General features: G+C 45.5%; 1 protein-coding gene across 10 annotated transcripts in view; it reads right to left on the bottom strand.

Annotated features, from left to right (window-relative positions):
* The window catches only part of SIPA1L2 (signal induced proliferation associated 1 like 2), a 236,048-nt gene that overhangs the window by 162,778 nt on the left and 49,576 nt on the right, over window positions 1-23,694 (bottom strand). For 8 of the 10 annotated variants that reach the window (XM_070471084.1, XM_070471082.1, XM_070471089.1 and 5 more), the window contains exon 2: window positions 14,124-14,170. The exons of the other annotated variants lie outside the window; for them this stretch is intronic. The gene's annotated coding sequence lies outside the window, so the exon portion shown is untranslated. The remainder of the gene's footprint in view (window positions 1-14,123; window positions 14,171-23,694) is intronic. 10 annotated transcript variants of the gene reach the window in all.

Below are 23,694 nucleotides of genomic sequence, written 5' to 3'. Positions count from 1 at the left end.
CCTGTCAAATCCACCAGAGGTGCTGGTGGTAAAGTCCATTGAACAGAATCAGGAGGCTTACAGAATGGACAGGAGGACATAACACATTGAATGCCAGCTTTGGTCCAGGCTCCGTTTAAGGCATTCTATTTTAGGTAGGACGTCCAATGACGTAGTTATCAACATCCCTGTTAAATGTGAGATAAGGGACTCAGAGAGTTTAGTTAGCTTTTCAGCTGTGGAAGCGACATTTATACTCCAGGGGTAGGTGTTTAATTTTAGTCTAGGGTCTACAAAATTCTTCTTGTGTGTTTCTTCAATATGCATGCCATTGACTACCCTAACCCCATAGGATGCTACTAGACCCTACAAGACTATGACTTCAATCAGAAGCTCCAATCCCAGGGACTTCCCTGGTAATCCTGTGGTTAGGACTCTGCACTTCCAATGCAGGGGGCCTGACTTCGATCCCTGGTCAGGGAACTAGATCCCACATGCCACAACTAAAGATCTCGCATGCTGCAATTAAGGCCTGGCACAGCCAAGTAAATAAATAAGTATAAAGATCTTTTTTAAAAAAAGAATCTCCATTCGCTACCACTGAGCCCTGGTTACCCCAAACCCTAGGCACTTCAGACTTCCCTATATTTGGCAAGAACATTTTCTCTCCAGGCAATGAGTCTTTCCTGTGTTCTTACCACCTCTGGGACTGTGGCTCTCACCCACTTTGTATCCTGGCAAACATTACCCAACATCATTACTTATTTATTTACATGTTATCTGTCCCCCTGCTAGACTAAGAATCTAGAAAGCAGAGAAAGCTATTCAATTTCATATTCTCTCACTGTGCCTAACAAGGTACCTGGCACAGTGAAAATGCAAAAACAAAAACTAACCAACAAACAAAAACCGTCAGCTGAACGAAACAATGCCAGGCAGCCCAGTGCGGGCGAGTGTCACCAAGCCAAACACCCTGCACCAGCAGGACACGAAGCGCTGCGTGACCAGATGACAGACAAACCCCACATTCACAACACTCAGACAGAATGTGTTTATATAAACTGTCATATCCACATCAATGAAGCAATGTTGGTATGGAGAGTAAGCCAAAACAAAGGCACAGCCCTACTGGAAAAAGTGACACGTCATAACAACACTGTTCCAACAGAACCCTACCTGGAAACTGGTAGTCATGGGCTTTCATCTGGAACAGAGAACCTTTCCCAGAGACATGAGAAGCAAGGGGATACATCACCCCCACTCCGCCACCACCACCAAGAGTCAAATTTAAAAGAACAAGACGCCTTGAGGCCTGTAAAATTTAACTGTTAAAGGTCTAAATAATGTCAAAATATAATTAAAGAAAGAGTTTTGGTCAAGGAATGGAGATATGGTGAAAGAAGAAACCTATAGCAAATTCCAGCATCCATGGGCAAAGGACCTAATCAGAGTGGAAAGGGTTAGTCGCTCAGTCGTGTCTGACTCTTTGCAACTCCATGAACTGTACTCCGCCAGACTCTTCTGTCCATGGAATTCTCCAGGTAAGGACACTGGAGTGAATTGCCATTCCCTTCTCCAGGGGGGTCTTCCCAACCCAGAGACCAACCCTAGGTCTCCTACATGCAGGCAGATTCTTTACCATCTGACACACCAGGGAAGCCCACTAGACAGGGTATCCCCTCTTAATTGTCTCTACAGGATCCAGCAATCCTTCAGTTCGCCCCTCTCCCCTGTTCCCACTGCAAAGGTGCCCAGCAACCTTCTGACCTCTGCCTACCTGCAGGCAGTGAACATGGGGACCAAGGAGAGGTCAGTATTCAGGGTCCCATGACAGTTATATTTACTTTTGTAAATCACTAATTGGGCATCTTTGGTGCATACTCAGCTTAGTGAACATGGTTAATGTGATTATGGGTCTGAGATGATGAAAAAACTGGGTCTGAGAGTGTGCTGGGAAAAATTTGTTTTGTCTTTTTCCTGAATGCCAAATAATGAATATTACCCACAAGAGTCTTCTGAAAGAGTTGGCGGGCGCTTAGGCTAGCTGACGCACCATTCTGCATACTTACGCATGTTCTCCTCAAATCGCTACACCGTGTTAAAGGAGTTTTACTGAGGGTAACCACTCTCAGTCAACAGTAGTTTTTACAAAAGAGACAACAATCTGCTCAGCAAGACTCACCATCCTAATGTAAACCAGACTCTACCTCTCAGGGTAGAAACGTCACTGAAACAAGTTTGGCTTCACCAGTATGAAATTAATAGTGCTGGGGCTGAGCTGAGGCTAATTTCTGCAAAATTTAATTTGCAAAAACCAGCCCAAGGCTACCATGATATAAATTCCCTTGATGTGTTAATTTCACACTCTAGAGTCTGAATCCTACCAGTGGGGGGCTGGGGCGGGAGGGGGGAGGCGAGAGGAAAGGGATGTCAGTGATCTCCAGTTTGTAAAGTAGGGGAGGATCTGAATTCATCCAAGTTTCTGGACATCTGCAACATCAGCTGTCCAAGCCCCACAGGGAGTCAGAGCCCAGCTTCCCTCCTGCCAGCCCACAGGGGATGAAAAGGTGACACGGAAATCAGCCCAGTGAGGAAAAGTACTTCATTATGCAGAGAACCATCACTGGGCACCAGCATCTCATTCGATAAACTTTTCCTCAACATCTTCATATAAAAGGGATGTTCCAGATACAGGCAAATAATGAGATAAACTCAGCTCAGCCAGATCCAACAGGTGCAGAGTGCTTTGCATTCCACAGCCAAACGCACAGGCCTGGTAGGAAGTACAACCCTGGGACTTACCTGGTGGTCCAGCATTTAAGACTCTGCACATCCACTGCAGGAGCCACAGGTACGATCCCCAGTCAAGGAACTAAGATCCCACATGCCGTTGAGCAACTAGCCCACAATTACTGACCCCGAGCCGCAACTAGAGAGCCTGTGCGCTCCGGAGCCCACGTTCCACAACGAAAGAAGCCCACCACAATGAAGACGCAGTGCAGCCAAAATAAAATAAAAAATACATGGTGAGTCTTAACCCTTTGCTCACACGTATAAGGAGTCAACTAATACAGACATTTCCTATATGGACCAAGTCTCTAGGAGTTACATCACAATCTCCACGTTACCAAGGTCAAGTCAGGTAAATACGAGTTCCTGGACCTTTCTTTCACCTTTTAATGACATAAATGCCCACTGTGTCCTCCTAGACTGTCTTCCCAACTCCACGTCGTGGGGTAAAGGAAATAGAGGTTTCACATAAATTTCAAGAAGTAAGCTTTGCTTATTTTAAGTGAATTTGTAAATATGTACCTGGTCTGTCACTGCGTCATCAGAATAAGGACGACATTTAGGCCTTGACTGGCTGGACCCTGAAGAGCCCCTGTTATGATCCTGATTTATTGTATAAAACTTGCTAATGACCTCTGGGAGACGGTGAAGAGGGAAGCCTGGCGTGCTGTAGTCCACAGGGTCGCGAAGAGTTGGACACAACTTAGCAACTGAACCCATCAGCAGGCAAAGTAACCAAAGTCCCCACTCAACACAAACATGAGACCACAACAAGGACAAAGTAATACACTCGACAGTGAGGATCTCATTGTACAAGGATTCAAGCTGGATCTTACACTGGTTACCTTTGAGTCTGGTCCTACGTTGGCTGAATACAGAGATCACATAGTCATCCCACGTCCCTCCCTGTCAGAGATGGAAAATAAATGAGCAGGAAAGCAATTTGTGTGCATCCAGGAGACACAGCCAGTGATCCTGCTGGTTGTTTCTGCCACATCTACAAACACGACACAGGAAGAGAGGACAGTCCTCCCCTGTGACCGGCAGATCTTAGGTGGGACCCTGCCTAAGTTCCTATCACCCTGGGCTCGGAAGGCCCCGGCTATACAATGGTACTCTGAATGACAAGACGATTCCCAAACATGCAAAGGTCCACTCAGATGACTGCAGGAGAAGGATCCTATTTACAATACGAGCCTCCATCCTAACCTCCTCAACCAGAATCCAGGGGCAGGAGAGAAGCGGACATGGGGAAGTGTGTGGAGGGGGCCTGGGAATGGCTAGTTCAAAACAGACCTCAGATGGGACTTCCCCAGCAGTCCAGTGGTTAAGACTCTGCACTTTCCCTGCAGGGGGCAGGCACGGGTTCGATCCCTGGTCAGGAACTAAAATCCCACACACCACAGACAAAAAAAGACCTCAAGTAGTGAGCAAGATTGGAAATGACTAGACTCCTTCAGGGACTTCCCAGGTGGCGCTAGTGGTGAAGAATTCGCCTGCCAATGCAGAAGACCTAAGAGTCATGGGTTCAATCCCTGGGTTGGGAATATCCCCTAGAGGAGGGCATGGCGACCCACCCCAGTCTTCTCACCTGAAGAATCCCATGGACAGAGGAGCCTGGTAGACTATGGCCCATAGGGTTGCAGAGAGTCAACACAACTGAAGCGACTTAGCAGGCAAGCAGGCCCCTTCAGGGATGGAGGCGAAAGGCGGCCAGAAAGTCAGCCCCTTCAGAGGCTCCAGTGCTCCTACCTCCAGAGACTCTGATAGAAGAACCATGGCGGTCACAGGGGAGAGCTGCCCAAATCGGCAACAACCCCCAGGGAGGTTTGAAGGGTACCAGATCCTAGCAAAGTACTGATGAGACACAGTAGGTGAAGTGACCTACATGTATCTGGGAAAACCAAAATGCTCCCCTTATCAGGACAGGCCAGGCCTATCCCTAAGGATAGGACATGGATAGGACCTAGGACATGGATCCTAACAGCACAGCTCGAGTGCCAAGAAGAATCACACATTTATAAGGCTGACACAAAGGAGTTAACACCATCCCTGTTAATCATGCATGTTGTCAAAGATAAGCTGGAGTCTACCCATCACCAAGCACCAGGGAAGGGAATCTTCACTTGGCTAACTGCCTGGTAGAAAACGAGTATGGGAGTGAACTTTACGAAGATACGTACTTTAAAAAGTCAAAGCCATCTAGGGGCAACTCTAATACACTGCCTATTATAGCATTTTAATGAAGAGAGATAGAGAAAAGGAAGAAAAGGATCACAAACAATATCCACTCCATTATGTGCACACATGGAGGGGATCACATTTATTTCACAACGAGCAATTGTTCTTCCACTACAGCTACTAGTAACCTGTGCTTCTGCCTCAAATGAATGGATGCATACTCCTGAGACTGGATTAGGAACCAGTAAGCTCTGATTGTCATTTTTAAAACAAATTTACAACATCACACTGGCTTGATCTGTTTAATCCCACTTGTTAAGCAGACCCAGACAAGGGGATCCCCTCGATGGAGAAAAACACATCTTTTTAAACAGAGACTCAAAAATAAGAAAATGCTTCATGAATTCACTTTTCCCCCTAGCACTATGAACTATGCATATTTTAGCACATTTTAAAAGGAAAAGGAGAAAAAATAAAAACTAGCAACCCAACATACACCTGCAAAACTCTATGTCTGGAGAGCAGGGGCAGGGAGAAGAACTACACAGACACCTGGCATCACCTGTCAGGCTGCCAAACCACTGTATTTTGAAGCTACTCAGACGCTTTCTGAAGAAGAAACAACAACAAAAAAAAATCCAACATGCCTGAACGGGGAGGCGGGAGAGCCTACTTGTAACTCAGCCCTTGTCAGACAAAATCCAGCAGCCTCAAAAGGTTCAATAGCCTTTTTATAAAGCTATTGTGTGGGTTAGTGCCTAAAAATAGTACAGTTCAGCAAGCAGATCACATGGAGGAATCACCTCTACACATTCAACTTCCAAACAATAGACAAAGTGGTGGAAAGAACACCAAATGCACTCGGGGGCAGTACAAGCCCCCGCGGTTGCCTCCCTCCCTGGATTCCTCACCTTGTCCAAACACCCAGCAAACCAATTTAGCTCAACAGCCTGTACAGGAAAATGGGGGGGGGGGGGGTGGTGGTGAGGCCCACATTTCTCTAATAGTCACTGTCACCTTTACGTGTGTGCACTCGCTCAGTCGTGTCTGGCTCTGCGACCCCATGGACTATAGCCAGTCAGGTTCCTCTGTTCATAGGATTTTCCAGGCAGGAATACTGGGGTGGGTTGCCATTTCCCACTCCAGGGCATCTTCCCGACCCAGGGATTCAACCTGTGTCTCTTTGCATTTCCTACGCTGGCAGGCAGATTCTCTACCACTGCACCACCTGTCACCTCTAGGAGATCTTTTTCCCCCACATACACAGACATGAAAGTGAGGACCACATCATCGCGATTATTGCCCGTACTCCTTCCACAAGCCCTTACACTAAAGCAGAGTTCTCAGTCTTCACTTTAAGTGTATCAGAATCATCTGCGGAAGTCTTGAAAGATACAGATATCAGAAATTTAGTTTCCAATTCAGTTTTTAAGTATCAGTGTTAAATACCTGACAATTTTAAAAGCTTCTCTGGTGAGGCTAAGAACCACTGCTTAAGACAACAAAGTTTTTATGCCAAGTCAGGTCATTGCCCACCAGGCTCCTCTGTCCATGGGGTTTTCCAGGCAAGAACACTGGAGTGGGTTGCCATTTCCTTCTCCAGGGGATCTTCCCAGCCCAGGGATTGAACCCATGTCTCCTACATCAGCAGAAATATTCTTTACCACTGAGACACCAGGGAAGCCACCCAAGGTGAGGGGAAGCCAACCAAACCCTAGAAGGCGGGGGTAAGTGTCATCCCCAAACTGGGCTCCCCTCTGTGAGTACAGACACGACTAAGTCAAGGCGTGAGAGAAGGAAGGATTTATAATTACTCACAAGCAATAAAGAGAACACTGGGATCCTTCCCAGACCAGCGTCTCCCTGGAGAGAAAACTGAGAAATTTTAAGCCAACGGTACATGCAAGTTCTTGAAGAGGCTTGAGTAGAGGAGAATTCAGCATAGAACTGGGGCAAAAGTCAAGAAAGTCCAAGATTTAACTGACTGAAGTCTGAAGGGTCAGCATCAGCATTCCACCCTCCAACTGAACGGGCCTTAGCTTCTGCAGAACTCAAAGGCGTAAGGAACCAGGACCCTGCCCCAGGGGGGACGACTGTTTCTTTTCTTTTTAAAACATTTTATGCATTTATTTTGGGCTGTGTTGGGTCTCCACTGCTGCGCGCGGGGCAAGTGGGCTCCGCAGCGTGGTGGCTTCTCTGGCTGCCGAGCGCGGGCTCTGAAGCGGGCGGCCTCAGTAGTTGTGGCACACAGGCTTAGTGGCTCCACGGCACTGGGGTCCTCCAGGACCAGGAATGGAACCCATGTCTCCTGCATCCTTGGGAAGGCAGATCCTTCCCAACAGGGAAATCCGACACTATTGTTTTGGCTACCCACTCCAGTATTCTAGCCTGGAGAATTCCATGGATGCTATAGTCCGTGGGGTCACAAAGAGTCAGACATGACTGAGCAACTTTCACTTCACTTCACTTCCCTAGTTTCTGCATCTCCTCCCTTAATCACTGAGGCCTGTTCAAGGGCAAGCATTGTGGCCTGGCTTAGATCACAAACTAGGTTAGGCGAAAATGGGTTCTCATGTCGAGAATAGCATTCCTGGCTCTCTTTCTCCAGGGACCCCTAACCCTTCTGCTTACATAAGCACCAGGGATGAAGCCTACAAAGCATGGGCCACCCAGAGGCCACGAGTGCTGCTCTTCTAGAAACCACTGCTGGACAGAATAAAAATCAAGTCACAACAGGCAGCTTCCAAAAACCCAGATAATATCATGAGAACATGAAAAAACTAAAATCCAAATTTTAATTCTCCTTAATCTCTGATTTTAATTTGGCATTTGCTTTTTCCTTCCTTTTTTCTCAATATATTTATAAAAAGGGGATTCCACAAGGGCTTCCTTGTGGCTCAGACAACAAAGAATACACCTGCAGTAAAGGAAACGCAGGCTCAATCCCCAGGTCTGGAAGATCTCCTACAGGAGGGCATGGCAACCCACTCCAGTATTCTTGCTTGGAAAGTCTCATGGACAGAGGGACCTGGCGGGCTACAGTTCATGGGGTCTCACTGTGAGCAACAACAACCATAGAGTTTTATTGTGGGGATGATAAAGCTGAGAGGGGGAAAATAAATAATAGTGTTTTACAAAGGGACTTAAGTACATTTATCAGATAAAATCAAAAGGAAATTAATAAAATAGCTAGATCAGTTATAACAAACACTGCCTCAATGAATTCAAAAAAAATCTTATGATAAGTTATCATCTCCATTTTGCCCATATCCAAACTGTGACATGTAAAAGGTTACGTGAATTGCCCAAGGTGATAAAACAGGAAAGGAGCAGGGCACAACCTTTGAAAGAATGACCTAACCCAAGGAAACACACTGACTAGAACCAAACAGGTCCAAGACGGCAGATGAGTTGACGCCCACTAGACCTTGAGCCTCAGTATATGCTCACTGCAACCCATCAGCAAGCTAAGGGGCACCCTCATCGGTGCCAAGACAGTTCTAAGGCCCGCCACAAAAGGGCAAAAAGTGGGTGGTAGCCCAACTGCTGGAAATCCCCACCCCTTCCTCAGAAAAGCCGAAATGCCTCCCCCATTCATTAGCCCATGAAGTTAGCCACCCCCATAAAATCCAACAGCCCCACACTCTGGTGCGGCTCTCACCTTTTGGGGTGGCCCACACTGTCTATGCAGTGTGTTTCCTCCCTGAATAAATCTTCTTTCACGTTAATACGGCTCACTCTTGAATTCTTTCCCACACAAAGCCAAGAAACCACACTTGGCAGCCGTCCCAGGGACTCTGACATGAGCTGGGACCTGACCATCCTTCTGTCTTCTCAGCAACAGTGACAGTAAGTTAATAAGCTCACCACCTGGACAGCAAACCCTGTTGTTGTCCAACCTTAAAACAAAGGTTCTTTAAGGTTCTTGTCACTAAACTGTGTTTTCCACCAAGTCCATTTTCCAGACGTTTGTCTGCAAATCCATGGGAGTCGGCTCGGGGAGAGCTCGCATTTCCTGAGGGGTCTGGGTCACCTGTCCTGGGAGTACCCTCACCGACAGGGTGGGAAGCAACCTCAGAGCTGCTCCCACTGAAGGAAGAGCAGCTTTAAACAGAAGGGCTTGCAGCTGCCTCACCAGACTGAGGAGCAGACAGAACCAAGGAACCTGATTCTTACAATGCGTTCAGGGGCTTCCCCGGGGGTCCGGTGTTTAAGAATCCACATTCCAGCGCAAGGGACACAGGTTCAATCCCTGGTCAGGGAACCGAGATCCCACACGCCTCACGGGGAAACTAAGCCTGCAGGCCACAACTAGAGAAGCCAGAACATCACAACCAGAGAGACGCTTCAGTGCCGCAGCGGCCAAGAAAAACCGCGTTCACATGTGTTGGCAGGTTACTAAATACAGATACTTAGGACATTCACCAAACGGGTGGACGCTCCTCCTTCCTCTAAACACCTTTCCAGAACGGAAGGCTGCCATGCCTTGACGCCTACTGTGTCTCAAGGTGTAAGGGGACGAAGGGGCCTCATCTCCAGCCTCCCAGTTCACAGAAAACGCAGGGCAGGAGGACTGCGGAATTTGGAGTGATTCTCAGAGGGGACGCTTGCTCTGCTTCTCTGCTTCTATCAGACTTTCTACTAATTACCAGCGAAAGTTGTTTTTATCAGGGAAAAACAATATTTTACCTCAGAATCCAGATCTTAACACCATCCGTTGTTCCAATGTGGAACACTTCCATTGAAATCTTCCACTGATATTTTCTCCAAAGAGTAATGTTTAATGAAAACAAAGGAGGTGGTCCAGTGGTTAAGAATTCGCCTTACAATGCAGAGGATGTGAGTTCGATCCCTGGTCAGGGAACTAAGATTCCACACCTAGCCTGCGAGCCACAGCTAGAGAGAAGCTTGTGTGCCACAAACAAGACCAGACACAGCCAAATAAATAAATTAAAAAAAAATTTTTTTAAACAAACAAAGAAAGAAAACTTACAAAACTACATGTTCTCTAAAAAAACCCATGTTGACTCTTAGGTTCCTGAACCAAGATGGGTGTGAGCAGCCTGTCACCAAGGGAATATAGTCTTTACAGCACAGAACTGTGGGTGTTTTCTGAGTAGTAACGCTGTAGATAGCACACGCAATGGCTGACATAATGCATTTTAAATATTTCCTAATGATAATCCTTAATACACTGACATTCATATTGGTCACATTCACCCTTCAGAAATCGTACCGAATTATCATTTAAACTGAGAAGCCACCAAAAGCCCAGCGAAGCTGTCAAAGATCTGGTACTCATCACCCGTAAGGACAAGTATGTTTTGAGAGGCTTGATACAAGTGGGTCTTCAGGCTGTGGGTGGGTCATTCACTCAGCATTCACTGCAGTTTCAGAACATGCAATAATTGTTCCATGTTATTCCACCACACATCCTTAACGTGATGTTAGGATTCCATTTGGTTTTACACAGTATCAGTAGGCTTATCTTTACAGATGATCAATATATGGCCATCTTATCAATCCGATTGTACAAATTCTTCTTTCTGTTCTCATAGCTGCCTGCAGAAGAGATCACACTGGGAGATCTCTATAAGACTAAAGGGATGACTCAGCCTTCAACTGGACACCCTGCCTGGGGCCACGGTCATAGTGAGTTGGGCCAGCCCAGGTCCTCAGGGCTCCATAACTGACTAGTTCTGTGACCTTGAACAAACCATTTATGCTCCCTTGGACCCAGTTCCCTTATTTCTACAAGGGGAATGGTAATACCTACTTCAAAGCTGTTGGAACATGAAATGAGCACTAAACAGTACCTACCACATAGTAAAGAGAAAGCAGACAAAGCTGCAAGAATGTATAACCATAATTATAAGAAAAAGGGAATGGGCTGCAGATACATTGCAATAAGACTATTCGATCATGAAGTCCCCCTCATGTGATCAAATTGATCAGAATTACATTTTAAGGGAAAAAGTCATTTGTAATATAATGGGCACACTGTCATGTATTCAACCAGACAGAAATTAATGGGAAGAACAAGAAATTGGAAAAAAGAGAAAGAAAGAAATCACTGTTGTATCATTTTGTCCGATAAAAAGAACAGTTCCGAGGGGCTTCCGTGGTGGCTCAGTGGTGCCTGCCAAGGCAGGAGACATGGGTTTGCTCCCTGCTCCGCGGAGATCCCACATGCTGCGGAGCAACCACACGTGTGCCCCGATGACTGAGCTTGTGCTCCGGAGCCCGGGGGCTGCAGCTACTGAGCCCATGGACAAGTACCGCAACCGCTCAAGTGCACACAGCCTACAGCCTGCGCCGCACAGTAAGACAGGCCACCACCGTGAGCAGCCCGCACACGCGCCTAGTGAGCACCCCCCACTGCAGCAACCGGAGAAACGCCCACGCAGCGACAAAGACCCACCCAGCCAGAAGTTACTTAATTAAGTGACTGATTTTTTTTTTTTTTTTAAAGAAAAAGAATTCCTAGTACAAAGCAGGTTTGGTTTTGTATTTTAAATCTGATTACCATGAACCAGTCCATGAGAAACCAAGGTGCTAGACCTATCAAATTCAGGACCAAATCCTATTCTATTCAAGTCATCACTTGGAAACAGTGATGGGTTCAGGGAAAACAGAAAACTAATAAGCATTCTCCCAGGCTTGGAAAGAGGAGGCCAGGAACCAGCAGGACTGGTCTTGGGATACCAGGAGCAAGGCATCTTATGTGGGGGACTTTGACTTGCCTGCCCTAAGCCCTTGGAGACCTCAGCAAATTCTCATAATCTCTGGGTTGCATGAAATCTGTCAAATCCTCTCTTTCTGCATATCCTTTTTTTTTTTTTTTTTTTGCTGTGAATAAAGTACACCAAAATGGACATGTCTAAATGCAATCATTTGTCCACTGAAATGTGCGTATTAAGTGCCCAGGACATGCCAGGAATCCTGGAGGGGTCGTCTTAGCTCACTAGCACTATCTCATTATCTGATGCCTACAGGATGTGAACCTTGTGTTAGAGCTACTTGTATATACTTTTTTCCTTCCTGTTAAGACTGTAAACTCTTGAAAGGGAAGGGCAGCATTTTAATCATCTTCTTCCCCTTGGCACCCACCAGAGGGTTCCACTTATAGAAATTATCCAATAAACAATTACTGAACCAAACACCCTCCAGGACACATGTAACCGGAGGATCCAGGGTTTCTCTCCCCTTAGGTCTTCAGATTTTAAGACTGTCTCCCTGAGGTGGGTGAGCCTTTCTAAATCTGGCTGCTAGTGGGATGTGAAATGAAATGTTTTTAAACATGATCTGGAAAATGTTAATGCCTCATTAACTTTCATGAATATAGGAGCAAAAAAGACAAACCTGAGGATGAGATTAGTCTTCCACATAAGCTAATGCACTTCCTGATGCCCAAGCATCACAGTTTCACCTCACTCTTGACATCTGGATCCTGACAACATATGGTATTGTTGCTGCCATCAGCAAGCAAATGATGGCGCCCCCCACCCCCTGCACCCACCAGTGCTGTTTCCTAACATCAAATTGAGAAACTAGGCTTTTGATTCAGAAACTTGGGCAAGATCATGAGGAACTTAACAGTCTGAGAATATTTTAAGTAAATGGAGACAAATGATGGTCCCTCTGGAGGTCCATGGAGTCCTAGAATTCTATTGACCTTAACAAAACTGGCCAAAAAGAAAAAAGGACAGGATCACAAAGAAGCCTAGCACCACCCTGACAATATTTATTTTCCTTCCAGAAAGGCAGGAGGTTGAATGTGAAGCTGAGAGCAGAGAAAGGAGGAACAAGATAACAGTCCAGGCATCAAAACAGCTGCTCTCTGATAAGAAGACGCCAAAGGAGTTAAAAAATTCTTACTAGAAATCTGAAGGACGAATGAAATGCACACCAATATCACACCATGGTACCGGCTGTCTCGGAAAATTTTATTCATCTTCGTAAGAATAACAATTTGGAGCTCAGCCCAAATTTTTCTAAGTAATCCCTTAATGATCATAATTGACTTATCCCACAAAACAAGTCTTCTAATCCTCTGATAAACAGGCTTCTAAGCCTGGATGAGGGTTAAGTAAGTCCTAACTTCATCAGTGCGAAACGAGGACATGGAAGGATAAAATGATCTATACAGGATTATGCAACGCTTCCCTTGTGGCTCAGCAGTAAAGAGTCTGCCTGCAATGCAGGAGATGCAGGTTCTATTCCTGGGTCGGGAAGATCCCCTGGAGAAGGAAATTGCAACCCACTCTAGTATTCTTTCCCGGAAAATTCCACGGACAGAGGAGCTTGGCAGGCTACAGTATGCGGTCGCAAAAGAGTTAGACACGACTTAGCAACTAAACAACAACGAAGCAGCTCATCAATTACAATGTTCTCATTACATATAAATGTGTGAGAATAAAAGAGAAAATAAAAGTTCAAGAGAGAAAATGAACGAGTCAAAACAAATGAACTCCACTCATATTATTTTAAAACAGATTTGTTGATTAGATTTGCGATGTTGCCTTGAATTGGGTATAAAGATAAACCATGTTAAAACAACCCTATGAGGATTTCAAAACAGACTTTTCTAACTGCATCCACATGATAGCTGAATACTGAAAGAAAGGAAGAAAGAAAGAAAAGAAGGAAAGAAAGGACGGAAGGAAGAAGGAAGTAAAGAAGGAAGGAAGGAAAGAAAACTAATTGGAACTTGCAAGCGACTCCTCCTGAGGCCCCCAGTGTAGGCAACTCCAAATCAAAGAGGCTTCTCAGAGGAATGCTCACCCCTGTCTGCTGTACATGCCTGCTAAGTCCCTTCAGTCGTATCTGAGTCTTTGCAACCCCTTGCCTATAGCCGCCAGGCTCCTCTGTCCATGGAATTCTCCAGACAGGAATACTGGAGTGGGTTACCATGCCCTCCTCCGGGGGATCTTCCTGACCCAGGGAATGAACCTGAGTCTCATGTCTCCTAAGTCTCCTTCGTTGGCTGGCGGGTTCTTTACCACTGAGCCACCTCGGCAGTCCGGTCTGCTCTGGGGGAGGAACAGATCAGAACATTCAATCTGCAAGCCAAGGGGAACAGAAAGCATCTTTTTTGAAAAACACACTTTCAAACTGGAGGCAGCTGTGGAGGTAAGGAAGGCTTCGCAGGTCCGGCCTGCTGGCAGGCTTACCTGGCTGGGGGTGGTGGGCTCCTGCTCACACGGCCAAGAGCAAGATCCTGCAAAAGAAGAAAGAGACCCAGCTCAGACTCACAGAGAAACTCCTGCTCTGAAGTTTTCAGAGTGTGATCTGAGGACCCTGGGCTTCCCAAGACCCTTCCAGAGGTTCGCAGGTCAAAGCCATTTTCAAATCCAAATCCAAAAGCCAAATTCAAAGCCAAATCCAAAACCAGGACATAAAATGTAGTACAGTCTCCTAGAGGCAGACACATTACAGTGTAAACAGAGGGGTATCTAGCTTATTTTCTGATGCCAGATATGTAAGAGATTTGCAAAAAATCTAAAACAAGGTCATTCTGCTCACTGATGTCTTTTGTTTTGAAAAAGAGTGATTTTCATGAGACATTATTTATAATAAAATATACAGGGGTTACTGTAGTTTCAAATGAATTAAGAAATATTTTAAAATGTCTTGACTTTAGATACAATACTGTGAGTATCAGTAGAGATAAGCTACACAATCAAAAGCTCCTTGGGATCCTGAGTCATTTTTAAGTGTCAAGGGGGCCTAGGACCAAAGTTTTGAGAACTGCTGCTCCAGGTAACTATTTTGCTGCCGACTTCTATTAAACAGCAGGATTCCCTAGCGGCTCATATGCCTGCAATGCAGGAGACCCCAGTTTGATCTCTGGGTCAGGAAGATCCGCCGAGGAAGGAGGTGGAAACTCACTCCAGTATTCTTGCCTGGAGAACTCCATGGACAGAGGAGACTGGCGGACTACAGTCCTTGGGATCACAGCGTCCGACACAACTGAGCAACTAACACTTTCACTTTTTTTCACTTTCTATTAAACAGCTTCTGCTTTTAAGAACAGCAGTGGTCAGTACACAGCACTATATGCCAGGCGCCCTACTAAATATGTGTGTCACTTACACATTCACAATCATCTTAAAAAAAAAAAACTCAAGAGAACCATATTTAATATTCTGTGTTAAACCACAATGGAAAAGAATATAAAAAAGAATAAGTATACATGTATAGCTGAGCTATTTGGCTATATAGCAGGAATTAACACAACATTGTAAATCAAATACACTTTAATTATAAAAGAAAAACAAAAATCCAGCCTTTCCACCTCACCCCTGGAGTGGAGACTGGTTCTCTAAAGACTGGTTACTTGCACAAATCAAGTCAGCAAGTCACAGAGAACAAGTCAGCCTGGCTCCTAAGACCATGATCTCTTATTCTACATAATTTTTTATATAAAAAAAGAAAACGAATCAAGAGAATCTCTGCAAACTAAACTGGGGCAAAGTGGCTGGGGCCTACTCTCCCACATGACACTGAACGGACTCCATATGCACCAGGTGAGCGCAGCCTGGATGAAACACTACTGACTGGGCTTCTCTGCTGCCTGCAAGACACCTGCTCCACACCAGGCTTACACCTGCTGTCCCCATACAGTATGAGTGGTGTCCCTAACACATTTTAGGGTCACCTATCAAGAAGGCTATAATAGGTCTTGGCTTCTAAAAGCCTCCTTTTCTAATCTGCCTCAATTTGCATGAAGAATTGAAACAGTGCGTGAAGAGGTACTATTACTTGTCCTTCAATTGCAGCTGAATTTAAGATTATGTGCAAGAGGAAGAGAGGAAAGAAATTCTCACTGATATAACTTATGCAACCAATATAGCCAATTCTGAGTTTATAAATCTAAAGCATGGTATGGCAAGTTCCTCAAAAAAAAAAAAAAGAATTACCATATGATCCAGCAATTCCACTTCTGAACATATATGGATATATACTCTAAAGAATTGAAAACAGAGACTAAAACAGATATTTATACCCCCAGGTTCATTGCAATACTATTCACAACAGCTAAAAGGTAAAAACAATCCAAGTGACCATCAGATTATGCTTTATCCATACAACAGAACATTATTCAGCCTTTTAAAGGAAGGGAATTGAGACATATTCCAAAACGTGGATGAATTTTGAGGACATTCTGTTAAATAAAATAAACCAGCACAAAAGGACAAGTGCTGTATGAGTTCACTTATAGGAGGTAACCAGGAGTCAAATTTCTAGAGACAGGAAGGAGAACGGTGGTTGCCAGAAGCTGGGGATGGGGGACGGGGAGTTCGTGTTTAATAAATACAAATTTTCTGTTTGGCAAGGTGGAAATGCTCCAAAGACGGATTATGGTGCTGTACAACAAAGTGAATATAAGTCAATGTCACTGAATTATACACTTAAAATGGTAAAACATCATATCTATTTTACCACAATCCAAAAAATAGTATTCATCGGGCTTCCCTCGTAGCTCAGTGGTAGAGTCCACCTGCCAATGCAGAAGACACAGGCTCCATCTCTGATTGAGAAAAATCCCATGTGCCAAGCAACTACTAAACCTATGCACCACGCCTACTGAACCTGTGCTCCAGGGCCCAAAAGCTGCAATTACTGAGCCCACGTGCAGAAAATACAGATGCCCGTGCTCCCTAGAGCCCATGATCCACAGCAAGAGAGGCCACAGCAATGAGAAGCCGGAGCCCTGCAAGTAAAGAGTAGCTCCCGCTCCCTGCAACTGGAGAATGTGTGCACAGCAACAAAGACCCAGCACAGCCTAAATAAATGAAGGAATTTATACATATGAATTTTAAAAAAAAACAGCATTCATCAAAAAGGCTTCATCAGATAATCAGAATGTATTCATGGGTATCATGTGGTTTCGATCTTCACTAAATGTATTAAACTCACCCATGTATTCATCCACTCAGCAAATGTTCACCACCCATCTCCTGGTTATGAGCTCCCAGGCTAGGCAGGAGCTGGTGAAGGAGACAGTCGGTCTAGACCTTGGGGCGTGCACACAAACACACACACACACACACATACCAGGGCACCCAGGCACAGCAGTCCTTACACCAAAAAGTACCAAAGGCAGCCTGCATGGGAGACACAACTGCCCTACAAATGCTAAGTTTCTTGCTAACAAAGCATGAACTTGTACAATGACGAAAATTTTCAAGTCTCCGAGCCTCATGATTTTTCAAACTTTTAAGAATCTTTTTTTTTTCCTCTACAGCGGCTCTACATTTTTTCTGCTGATTTGCTATAAAACCCTGAACTTTAGGGTATGAAATAAGTCTTTAAAAATCCTCCTGATTAAACCATCTGTGTCTCATGACTAAATATCATATAGTTAATTTCTCTTCACCCTTAAATTATGTGTTAATACCCCCCACACAATGACTGCAACTCTGTAAAAGGCACTTTTCCTTCCTTTGGTACAGCAAACATCCTGTAAACAATTAATGCCCGGCTCTTGTAACCAGCTGCTTTTGTTTACAGACAGGAAGGGAAACCACAAATCCTCTGAGTGGCACTGGGGACTTGAGAGTTTTGCTCCATTTCCTACCAAGCAGGTGGTTTATATGAGGGAACTAGCTATTGTTTTGGCTCTGGAGAAAAAAAAGAAGTACATTTTTCTTGCAGCGCGGCCTTCCCAAGCCGCAGACCTGGGCGGGGGCCGTCACAGAGAATCAGGAAGGGGGACCTTCCTCCTCTACCCGCTGCCCAGAGAGGCCCCTCACACCTCAGCCGGAAGCTCTGCCAGAAAACTGTGTCTGCAGGCACAGCGTGGCCCGGCCCTCTGTCCCGACCAGCAGGTTCTTCAGCTGTTTCCCTAGTGAAACCGGCTTCTGAGAAAGTGAAGGCAAATATCTTCTTTCCACTGTAAAGAATACAAATATTCTCTCCAGCTCAAAAATCACCATTTCTCCATTGACTATAAGGACACGCTTGTTAGTACTCAGGGCAAGCAAGCCAGCCAGAATCAAAATGACCAAGTTTTATTCTTGCATTTTTAACTTAAAAATAAAAACTCCTCTCAAAATAATGAGATGCCTCCAGGGGCCAAATCATCAGCGCAGATTTCCATTCACGCACCTGCGACCTTTGGTCTTGAGCAGCAGGGTTCCCGCCTCTTCCTGCCTTGCATCCGGGCGAGGGGCCAGTAGGAGTACCTCCGCCAATGCCACGAGTCACGGTCACACCTCCCCATCATCAGTAGGCCAAGAACCCGAACCCAAACCTCACCCACTCCGGAAGCACAGTCCACATGGATACGCACCCAGGTCCAGATTCAAGCAGCCAATCACACAGGGAGAGAACTTCTGAATCATGGGGGATTCTGTAGATGAATGTCAGATGATGCCACTTGCTCCAGGAAATGCATTCTGGACATCAGCTCACCTGTCGATGTCCAGCATTCAACACCAGTGGCCATTCACCAGCATCCGTAACCAGGCCTGTCTCAATACTTGTACACACACACACACACATACACACACACACACAGCCTCAGTGCTGTCTAATACCAGTGTCTAGGCCACAGCAATGTCTAAATCACGAACAAGATGTCAGCTCAGTGTTAAAACATGTGCTACAAACTTTGAGCAAATGACTGGCCGGTCAGAGGAGCCTGTGTTCACTGTGAATCAGGTCAGTGCAATGAGACTTTCAACCCGAGACATTTCCTCACCCCTCAAATCACACTGTGATTTCAGCGTTTCCAACACAAAGCACTGCTGTCAATCAGGGACTTTTTATTTCCCCCCTTGGTTTACACACACACACACACACACACACACACACACACACACACATGTATCAGTTCAGTTCAGTCGCTCAGTCATGTCCGACTCTTTGCGACCTCATGAATCGCAGCACGCCAGGCCTCCCTGTCCATCACCAACTCCCGGAGCTTACTCAAACTCTTGACCATCGAGTTGGTGATGCCATCCAGCCATCTCATCCTCTGTCGTCCCCTTCTCCTCCTGCCCTTAATCCTTACCAGCATCAGGGTCTTTTCCAATGAGTCAACTCTTCGCATGAGGTGGCCAAAGTATTGGATTTTCAGCTTCAGCATCAGTCCGTCCAATGAACACCCAGGACTGATCTCCTTTAGGATGGACTGGTTGGATCTCCTTGCAGTCCAAGGGACTCTCAAGACTCTTTTCCAACACCACAGTATAAAAGCATCAATTCTTCGGCACTCAGCTTTCTTCACAGTCCAACTCTCACATCCATACATGACTACTGGAAAAACCACAGCCTTGACTAGACAGACCTCTGTTGGCAAAGTAATGTCTCTGCTTTTTAATATGATGTCTAGGTTGGTCATATACATGTATTTTTTTTCTAACTGTGCTAAGAATACTGACTCATTGGAAAAGACCCTGATGCTGGGAAAGATTAAAGGCAGGAGAAGAGGTCGACAGAGGATGAGATGGTTGGATGGTATTACCAACTCAACGGACTTTGAGTTTGAGCAAACTCTGGGAGATAGTGAGGGACAGGGAGGTCTGGCATGCTGCAGTCCATGGGGCCACAAAGAGTTGGACATGATTTGGCGACTAAACAACAAAAGAACACTTAACATGAGATCAACTATCATAACACATGTTTAAGTGCACAGTTCAACACTGAATTACAAGCATAACACTGCACAGCAAACTCTAGAACTTACTCCTTGTATGTGTGTGACTGAACCTTTATACCCACTGGACTGTCCCTGCCCATTTCCTCTCCTACCCAGCCCCTGGCAACCACCATCCTGCTCTGTTTCTCCGAGTTTGATTATTTTAAGTGGAATGATGCAGCTCCTGTCCTCCGGGGTCTGCTTATTTCACTGAGCATGATGTCCTCTAGGCTCATCCATGCAGTCACAGGACAGGATGACCTAACCATTTGAGGCTGAGTAGTATTCCACTGTGTATTTACCCCAGTGTTTTGTTTTGTTTTTTTCTAAGTTGGCTAAAGATATGAAGAGAGAAAGAAACTGGAAACAGAATCCCTTCGCAGTTACTCTAACATTTAACAATATTCCTTTAACACCTCCAGCACCCAAACCCTTTCCTCAACGCTATTAGGAGCTGTTGCCACATGAAGCTTCCTGCCTGATGGAGGGAGCTGACCGCTCCACAGGAGACGGGCACCAAATGTCAACAGCATATAATGGAAAAGTCTCTAGTAGGTACTGTGAGAGGACTAAGGAGGAGGCCGAACTTCAGCTGGGAGGAGAGACATGGAGAGAAAAGGGGGAAAGCAGGTAACACTGGAGCAGCTGAAACACTGCAAAGGTGTGGGGAGCCAGGGGGGCTCTGTCCCCTCACCCCTCAGTTTTGTCAGGAAGCTTTGTACATGTGCATCCCACATTCACGCAGGCCTTCTCCTCTCCCCCGTCCCAGCCCAAGGGCGAGTGAGGAAGAATTCAGGACTTGAATGACTCTGCAAACCTCACGGAAAGTCCCACGAACCCCACACCACCACCCCTCATAGAGAACTCCATCAGGCCCTAAACACTCACTTCTGAGTCTAGACTTCAGGAGACTGTGCGCACATGCTAAGTCACCTCAGTCGTGGCCGACTCTTTTCAACCCAATGGACCGTAACCCATCAGGCTTCTCTGTCCATAGGATTCTTCAAGCAAAAAAACTGGAGTGGGTTGCCATTTCCACCCCCGTGGGTCAAACCCAAGTCTCTCAGGTCTCCCGCACTGGCCAGCAGGTTCTTTACCATTAGCGCCGCCGGGGAAGCCCTCAGGAGGGCAGGGGTCAGGTCTGCTTCATGACAGCATAGCCAGTACTGAGCACCACGTTCTTCACTCTAGAAGCACCTGGTAAATATCTTCCAGACAGAGAAGAGAGAAGGGAGGAGTAGCGTGAGGGGGAAGAAGAGAAAAGGCAGGAACGAGGAAAGGAGAAAGCTACTGGCTTGAGCGCAAAGGAGGGTAAGAACGGGGTGGGTGTGCGCCTAAGGAAAACACTGGGCATTTTCTAACGGAATTCCCACAGGACAGGCTAAGCCCCAGGAAACCACCACCACGGCAACCTGAAAAGGCTGCACGTGACTCACCCTAATATCCGCTCCTCCCCAGTGGGTTTGCCTATTCTACACCTATGTCTATCACCAACGGCTTATTTGGGGACACCACCAGCCATGCCCGTCTCTCTGAGCCCCGTCAGCTGCACAGGAAAGACCCACCAGTACCCCTAACTCAACTCAGAAAAGAGCTCACACCCTTCCCACCAGCCCTCGCTCCATCCCTGCTCACAGCCTGGATATCAGTCCTATTGTCCCTCACACGCCTGCCTGCACCACCGACGCTACAGACTTGCCGGCTCTGTTGGCCCCGCGCCCCATCTTCTAGCTCCAAAAGGGACCCCTGCCCCTGGGCCAGCCACTCAGGAAACAACCTCTCCCCTTCACCTCAGTGGCTAGATCAGGGTGGAGAACCAAAGCAAGCTGTCTACATGTTTTCTGGGATCATGCAGAGATCTTGGGAGATGGAAGTCAGTTTCTACTGAGGAAGCTAAGCCAGGAGGATATGAGTTGCTGGCCTCCATCCTGCTCATCCCATGGAAAGCGCTCAAGAACCCGGCAAAACAGAGAAGGGGAGTCAAGATACAATAGAGAAAGAGTCTCCAAGCCAGTGGTGGACCCCAGATCCAACAGCATCTAAAACATGCTATTCCCAAACCATCCCAATCACTTGAGTAAAACCTTTCCTTTTCTGCCTAAGACGGTAAGAATTGGGTTTCTGTCATTCATAACCAACAGCCCAGATGAATGTGCCTGCTCAAAACTGCCCCATGCGGAACTTCAACCTCAAAATAACCTTCAAATAATTATATAAGGTGGACCCAAGCACCTTTGATCTGACCGTCATAGCCTGCGGTAAACGACCTTTCCCAAACAAATATGTCCTGAGGCCTCCTGTTTCTGCCCCTTTTATCAAACTGTTCCCATCATCCAAACTACCAGCAGCCTTCACTCTCACAGAACTTTTTCAGACACCTCTGGGGGGAAAGTTTCCAAGAAAGCTTCCTAGACAGTGCTTCCTTTCTATGCCTCCAGAAGATCATTGCTTATAGTTTCTGCTTTTGTTCTTAACATTTTTCAGTCTGTCTCATATATGATTTATTTACAAAAAATTCAATTGTGAGTTTTCAATGAGCAGAAGCCTTAGGCGTAGCAGGTAATCAATGAACAGCTGGTGAAATGAATACTCAAAAGTGGATAAGCTTACATTTGCCAAGGATGATGGTACAATTAATTCAAAGTCTGTATCCCTTCCCATACATTTATTACATTAATTTTTCTGTAACTTTGAAGAAAAAATTACCATGACTACTAGAATGGCCTTGATGTGGTGGAGGAATTACGCTGGGATCTTTCAGTATTTCCCACAAATAAGATAAATAAGGAAGATGCCTGGGAGCCAATACACCTCCTGCTAATTAAAGCTAAAAAGCTTGAACTGCTCCACAGCACCACAAGGTCCAAACTCTCAGCCAAGGCAGCCAAGCCACCAGCAATCTCTCCAGCCAGCTTTCCAGGTCCCTGCACTTCCACCCTTGCTCATACACGCAGAGAGTTGTTTTCCCGATTGCTTAGGTAGAGGGTTCAGCAGCGGAAAGTCCTGACACTATTCGGTGAACACTGCTCTCTTCGACCCAGTGTGTAAAACATAATGAATAATAAAATAATATTAACATAGGAACCAGAAACAACTTTACTATCAGAAAGACGTACACGATGAATTCATGTGCATCCCCACAAGGATACCTATTCAGGAAAATAGGGAGACGGAACTGGGTATGTTCAACTGAAACAGATTCCTGTTCTATCACTGGCTAGTCTGCAGTATCATCTGCATGAAGACAAGCAAGACATTACAAATAAGAAAGCATCATTTCTTAAGGTGGTGTTTTATGTTCATTATCTTTTTGCTAAACTTAATTTTACAGAAGTATAATGTACAATGTTTAATTTCTACAGGACAGCAAAGTGATTCAGTTGTAAATATATATATATTCTTTCTCATATTCTTTTCCATTATGGTTTATCACAGGATACTGAATACAGTTCCCTGTGCTATATATAGCAGGATCTTGTTTATACATCCTATACATAGTAGTTTGCATATGCCAATCCCTAACTCCAAATCCATCCCTTCCCCATCACCAACCACAAGTCTATTCTCCATATCTGTGAGTCTATTTTTGTTTTGTAGATACATTTATTTTTAACATAACTTAGATTGCACATATACTTGATATCATAAGGTATTAGGCTGTCTAGCCTATTTTGTTTAGTATGCTCATCTCTAAATGGCATTATTTCATTGTTTTTTATGGCTGAGTAATAGTCTCTTATATATACATATCATCTTTTTTTAAGATTTTTTTTTTTTTTAACGCAGACTACCTTTACATCTGTTATAGTACTGCTTCTATTTTATGTTTCACTCGGACCACAAGATTTGTGGGGTCTTGGCTCCCTGTCCAGGGATCAGACCTGCACCCCCTGCATTGGAAGGCACAGTCTTAACACTGGACCTCCAGGAAGTCCTTATCACATCTTCTTTATACATCTGTTGATGAATATTTAGGCTGCTTCCCTGTCTTGGCTATTGTGAATAGCACTGCTATGAATTATGTTAGTTATTTTAGGAGTTGAATATTGATCCAATTTCAGGAGCACCCATGACCAAATGGAGCCTACTCACAGTCC

Source organism: Odocoileus virginianus, chromosome 7 (assembly GCF_023699985.2).
Source record: "Odocoileus virginianus isolate 20LAN1187 ecotype Illinois chromosome 7, Ovbor_1.2, whole genome shotgun sequence".
Lineage (NCBI taxonomy): Eukaryota > Metazoa > Chordata > Mammalia > Artiodactyla > Cervidae > Odocoileus > Odocoileus virginianus.
Note: the sequence above shows the minus strand (reverse complement) of the source record. Positions and strands in the feature narration are given on the sequence as shown.